The sequence below is a fragment of the Condylura cristata genome, unplaced genomic scaffold, assembly GCF_000260355.1.
Source record: "Condylura cristata isolate star-nosed mole 26May11 unplaced genomic scaffold, ConCri1.0 scaffold00001, whole genome shotgun sequence".
In the NCBI taxonomy this organism is placed as follows: domain Eukaryota; kingdom Metazoa; phylum Chordata; class Mammalia; order Eulipotyphla; family Talpidae; genus Condylura; species Condylura cristata.
Genome location: NW_004567102.1, coordinates 59,495,983 through 59,502,782, shown reverse-complemented (window position 1 = coordinate 59,502,782; position 6,800 = coordinate 59,495,983).

The following is a 6,800-nucleotide window of genomic DNA, read 5'->3' as shown; positions in this document are numbered from 1 at the left end:
TATGTGGTAAAATGGGAAACTTTTCACTTATGCCAGAAACACTTATGAAAATGTGTTCGAAAGATATTTTAGAGTTTGGGTGAAGTTAATTATCATCTAAGCACCACTTAAGGAAATGCTTCCTTATAAGAGGCTACTTCTGGATGACAGCTCTACAAAATTTATAACACAGAGACTCAGAGTGAGCTTGTCTTTTAGCTCATCAAGGAGGAAAGAAACAGGCTTCCTTAATTTTCAAAAAAGGAAATAATTTGCCTCTTAAAAACACTGTATTTTTTAAAAAATCCTCTAATAAAGACTGTTTTGTTTGTTGGGCATTTTAGTAGAGCGTGCAGATGCTATTTTATTTCAGAAAAAATAATCTGTGTGCTCTGCATCATAAAATTTGGGAGGTATCAACTTTTTCCCTACCATGTTCATAAGTCTTTTTGTGTTTATAGTATAGTCTGTTTGTGCAGTTGTGTGAGTGTGTGTGTGTGTGTGTGTGTGTTGAACGTGTATGAATTCTTTATGTGATCCCATTGCTGTTACTGACTGATGGATTATTCTTCAGATGAAAAAATCCAGTATTCCATAGTACATAGCTTGTCACCACACATGAAGAACATTTAATAAGACTTAAGGAAAATTCTGTTTACTCAGTGAGGTTGAATAAAAATCATACTTTTTGTGTGCTTGGGAGTTTGAGTATACAAATTCCTATCCAGGGCCCTCCTTGGTGGCTCAGCAGGTTAAAGCACAGCACTGCAAGGTAGCCAAGGCCGTTTCAGTGGGAGTTCGATCCTGGCCCTTGAGGTGACCCACATGACACAGCAGACCTCTCCTGACCCAACTGCTGCTCGCCTCAGCAGTGTACTTTGTCAATCTGCTGTTCTGCTCTCCGCTCTGTCTCTGGTGAATTCTCTCACTTCACCACCCCTGCGCCTCTGGCCTGTACCCCAGTTATGTCTGCATAAATAAACAAATCTTTAAAAACAAACAGACAAACAAAACAAATCCCTGTCCATACAAATGAGCTCAAAGAACATTACTGTGATAAAACAATGCAAACTTCCTTGAACCAGGGAGACAGCCTTACCTTCCTACTTTTCCTCTACTCGGCTAACTTTGTGATCTTAAAAAACTGACTAAGCATCTATGTTTTTGGTTATATTTTTAAGTTATTAGTTACTTGAGGATGATGAAACTTGCAAGATGGTTATAATTAAAGATGTTGTTCTAAGGCTTATATATGATAGCTGTAGTGGTACCTTGTATATATAATAATATTTAACTGTTTATTAATAGGTAATTTTTACAAAATAAAATTAATCCTTTCAAAGTATATAATTAAATGATTTTCAATATATAAATGGTTTTATTATATACACATACACATAGATCTGTGCAATCACCATAATAAAATTCTAGAATGATACTCATCAACCCTAAATCAAACCTTGTACCATAATCAATATCTCTGTGTTCTGCCATTCAGCATGCAAGTTCTAGGACTCAATCTAATCTCTCTCTATATTTACATATGCTTTTTCTGGACAATTGATATAAATAAAATCATGAAATAAGTGCTTCTTGTGACCTACTTCATAATTGGCATGTTTTTGAATATATATGGATATTCAATATTTTGTTATCAGTTTGTGAACATTTATGTTTTCTCCATTTTTGAACTATTAAGAACCCACACTTGCAGCGTTTTAAATAAGCTTGTTTAAAAAGAACATGACACAAGACAGCATAAAAATCACAGTGGCAAAGCTACATGAAAAAAAAAAATCTAACAGCAATGGGAAAGAGAAACGCTGAGTTCTGAAAACAGCAATTGTGAATACACTCACCATACAGGAAATGTGCAGCTATTTGGTCCAGGGAAACCAACATTAAATGAAAATTATTATGTGGTTAGATAAAGATGGTTAGAATAATCATCTTTGATAATAAAATTTGATAATCAATATAAGTTTTTCTATCTTATAAAATATTTCATAAAACACTCTAGTTACATGATTGTTTGATCGAAGAATAAAATGGAAGCTGAACATGCTCATATCTTGTAATTCACATTGCTCATTTATAAGAATGTCCCCAGCAGAAATGAGAACATATGGTTACCATTATCAGAATGTTTACAGCTACACAATTTTTAATATCACAAATTGGAAAAATCTACACATCCTTTAAACAATTGCTATGCTAGGAAGACTGATGCAAATCCTAAGTTATCTGCAAATCATGTGGGTTTTTTGTTTGGGAAATATCAGTGAGATGACTACTTACATGTATTTATGAGTGTGTGAGTGAATGAGATATATATATACACACATATATATATGTATAAAGAGAGAGAGAGAGAGAGAGAGAGCTCTTCATTAAAAAGTTTTAATTTGTAATCAAATATTTTGCAATAAATATCAATACTTTATGAACAAGTCCACACAAAGGAAATGCTAGGAAAACAAAATAAGATCATAAGATAATGGATGGAGACATTAGAATTTAAGTTGGAAAAATTCAATCAAGAATTTGAAGCACAAAAAGAAATAACACCAATGAAGAAAATATTTCAATGAGAGTATGCATGAAAAGTTGCAGGAGGCCCATTATTGTTAGAATAGAGTAAGACAAGGCTCTCCCTCATGGGAATGGGCTAAAGGGGGTACCATGAAGCTTGTTGCAGCCGCTGGCTTCACAGCAAGTTCATCCCAGCCAGTGAGGTGATCACATGGCACTGCAGACCTCTCCTGACCTGCCCTCTGCTCTCTTCAGCAGTGTACTTCCTCAGCCAGCCTGTTGTGCTCCCTGCTCTGCCTTTGGTGAATCATCTCACCTCCCCTGCACTTCTGGCCTGTACCCCAGTTCTGTATGCATAAATAAATCTTAAAAAAAAAAAAGAATAGAGCAAATCAAACAAAGGGGACAGAACTTGAAATTATTAAAGGAAAATTATCTGTGTTGAAGAAAATTCAAGGAAATTCAATGTACACATATTTGGAAGCATTTATAGTGAAAAAAATAATAGAATTAAGATATTTTAAAATGTATATTTTAAAGTATTATGTGACAGAACTCAAAAAAGGAACAGGAAACTCTCAATTTTGAAAGACTGCACTATATTCCTCATAGACCCAGCAAAATATAAATATGAAACAATGAGACATTGCCAAGTAGTTACATTCAGCATTTCACAGAAGAAAAAAAGAATTATACAGTTAAGTATAGGATGTGGGAATTGCTTGTAACTGCCCTGATTTATTTCCGATCCTTTTCAATGGCATCATTCTTCTGTAAAAGAGGAATAGCATTCATAACATCTTCCAAGAAAGAAGACACTACCCAAGGACTGAATATTCATCCCACAAGCCTTAGAATTATGAGGGATATTCACAAACCACATACTGAACTAGTGGCAAAATCATTACCATGAGCACTTTTTGAGAGGTAACTGGGTCTACTCACTGTGGTCCTTGTATATATCCCACTATAAAACTGGAACTAAAATGAATTTATCCACAATTTATAATACTTGCTTAAAAGAAAGTAATGCAAAATGCATGAAAAATTCAAAAGATGCAGCTTTTATCATCTCTGCAAATGTAAAGATGATGCAAATTGGGAGGAATATAGAATAATTTGCTGATTTCTTCATTGCAATAAAGAGAAGTCAAGCATATCGTAGATTGAAGCTAACACCAGAATGGAGCTTGGGATGTAAGATAGAGTTTTGAGGGAACTGGCATGTATGAAATGGATTAGAAGTTCTGAAAACCCTAAGGTTACTTGCTGAAGATATCTAGAGATGATATTGTCCATCAGAATTGCCCTGTGTTAGCACATTATCTGGACTTTACAGCTTACCTTGTTCACTAACAGAATGCAAGTGACCTTGAAAGTTTTGATCTCAGGCAGCACAACTGTCTCACCTGAGATGCATGCTGAAGGGCCTCTGACAATGAGCTGCAAGCATTTTGTGAAGTTCAGCAGCCAGTCCTATGGCTACCTACCTGGTACTCAAGGCCATATAAATCTACTCCAGTAAAACCACCACATCTGGCACAGTACCTCTGACTGGAGGGACTGCTTGTTTGAGGTTTCAGTGGCCTACAGTCATCCTTCAGAATCTGTCTGGTTTCAGCAGGGACCAGACCAATAAATTAAACAGCTTTAGTGGGGACTACTTTGGTATCTTTTTTTTTTTTTTTTACATTCAAAAAAGTATGTTTATCATAAAAATGGAAAGGATATTTGTACAGACAAAAGCAAGCAGAGAACTGCCTTTCAAAGGGACAGGTTTGTGAAAAGAAACACCTGCATAGTCACAGGCGGGCAGCTTCAGGACAAGAGCTGCCTGATTTGGCATCCTTTATATCTTCATAATTCACTGATGTTTATCATCAACCCCTGCCTTCTGCCCTTCTCTGCAGCGCACACAAAATGCAATGTTATTTTTCATTTACAATTGCAATGTATAGGATGGAACACTCAGAGGGTAGTACACATCGCATTTAAAATCCAATTAGAAATATGGATTTCAGGGAAATTATTATCATTTCTATGTGGATTCAGTGGAATGCTATATGATCAACTTTGCTCAGGATTCCCTTCAGTGTTTGACCTTATGTTTATACTCTAATAGAGGAACCATGGTCTCTGGGTGGCAACATCAACCCAGAGGGTTAGTTTAAAAGTCCTCAAAATGTCTTAGTATTTGCCTTTCCCAAGTGCACTGTAACTTCGGGAAAGAAATGGGGGGTAGTTAGGGGGTAATTATTACTGTGAATAAATAAATAAATAAACACACAAATACAGACATCTGAAAGAAAAAATGATGAATAAAGTTTTCAACAAATAGTCTTCCTCAGTGTCTATATTACTCCTTTTTCCTTGGTTATTTAAAGGATGTTATATATGTTACAGGGTAGAGGAAAAGTGAAAAACAAATCTATTTTGAAATAGATTAGTACATAAAACTTTAAGAATAATGGTTTACTTTTTCACTCCCTAAGATTGATTTTTTTTTTCCAGAAACTACTCAATACTTAATTGTTTGTCCTCATCAGTAAAGCCATGTTGTTCTAATTTGATCTCAATAATTACTGGTTGAATTGAACTTAAGATACATCTGTTAAAAGGTAAAACTAAAATGTTTTTCTTTTGTCCTTGCCCTTTATTTCTCTTACTCTTTTTTAAAGATTTATCTATTTATGCATACAGACTGAGGTACAGGCCAGAGGAGCAGGGGTGGTGAGAGGCTTCACCAGAGACAGAGTGGAGAGCAGAACAGGCAGATGAACGAAGTACACTGCTGAGAGGAGCAGCAGGCCAGTCAGGAGAGGTCTGCCGCACCATGTGGTCACCTCTGAGGCGGGGATCAAACTCGCACTGAAGCTGTTGCTGCTAGCTTGCAGTGCTGCACTTTAACCGGCGGCGCCACCAGGGAGGGCCCCATTTCTCTCATTCTTTACAGTCATAATTTCAAGCAACTTCTGTAATTTACCTTCCAGTAATATTTTTAAGGTTTTCTCACTGTTTGAAGTAAAACTTATGATTCAGGTCATTTTATAAAAAGGCTATTATATAAGTGTTTGCTTTTCTGTATATGGTGTATGTGAGGAAGTTTAACAGGGTTTGGAAAATTTTTGTTACTCTTCCTGGCAGGCAGGATGGTGATTCTTTATATTTGCCGACTTAATTTTCTCTGTCTTTGCATTGAGTTCATGGCGTAGGCTCCTGTGATGAGAAACAAAAGGAATAGGCAAGGACTCAAAACAACATTTTTAAAGGTTAAAAAAATCCCAGCACTCATTTCAACTTCCTATAATGTACTATCGGGCACGCTAATTCAGAAATTCTTAGCCTGGTTTCAGACTTCAAAATTTATATGTATCATTATGAACAGCCATGGTTGAGTTGAGAATGGCAAATTGTGTAGCATTCAATTTTTTTAGTTATTCTGAAAATTGTGCTTGCATAGACTTCCTTTGGTGTCGTTACTTTAAAGATCAATGAGTACTCACCATCATTTCTTTTAAGGTTTATAAAATAAGTTTACAGACTACAGATGAGGTGATGTTCCGTTGACTCTGAGACTTAAAAAAGATAGTTTCCACTCATTTCAACCTTTCTGAATGAAAGTCAAAGAATACTTTTAGATAGAGAGACAATAGGAAAGAGTGTTTAATAAAAACTCTTGCAATAAAGTAAAAATAAATATATTAGGCACAGGAAGTCGGAGAACTTAGGGTTTTAGGCCAACATTTGTCAACTGTTTATATTCAAAGTAATATGTTCAATAAATAGGGAGGTTAAGATGATGGGAATTTTAGTAGTTGTGTCATCAGCTTCTTCCATTTGACTTATTTCTGTTGTTGAAAATAACTGTTTATTTGCTTGCCAATGACATAGGATCAACATTCCTCATACAATAATAGGTAAAACAAAAATAAATGTGTCTAGTATTATATACTCTTCCTATTGAATACCACTTAAGAATAAAGCTTGCTTTGTAATACATGAGCAGTTAATTAAAAAAAAAAACAACAACAAAATATTTTACTCATTGTATTAAACATGTATTTGTAATTAGGAACAGGCTTTGATAAATCATTACTAAGGTTGTTTGTGAAATAGTCAAAATAAAAAAAAATGGTGATAAAAAAGCAAATCACCATATGTTTATAGCTTGCATTTTGCCTATTAAATTAAAAATACTCTGTTAGGTAAATTGTTAGAGAAGTTGCCAAACATACTCAGCATGTAGACTTATATGCAATTGCCAATATTTTTAAAAGTAAATTTTACAA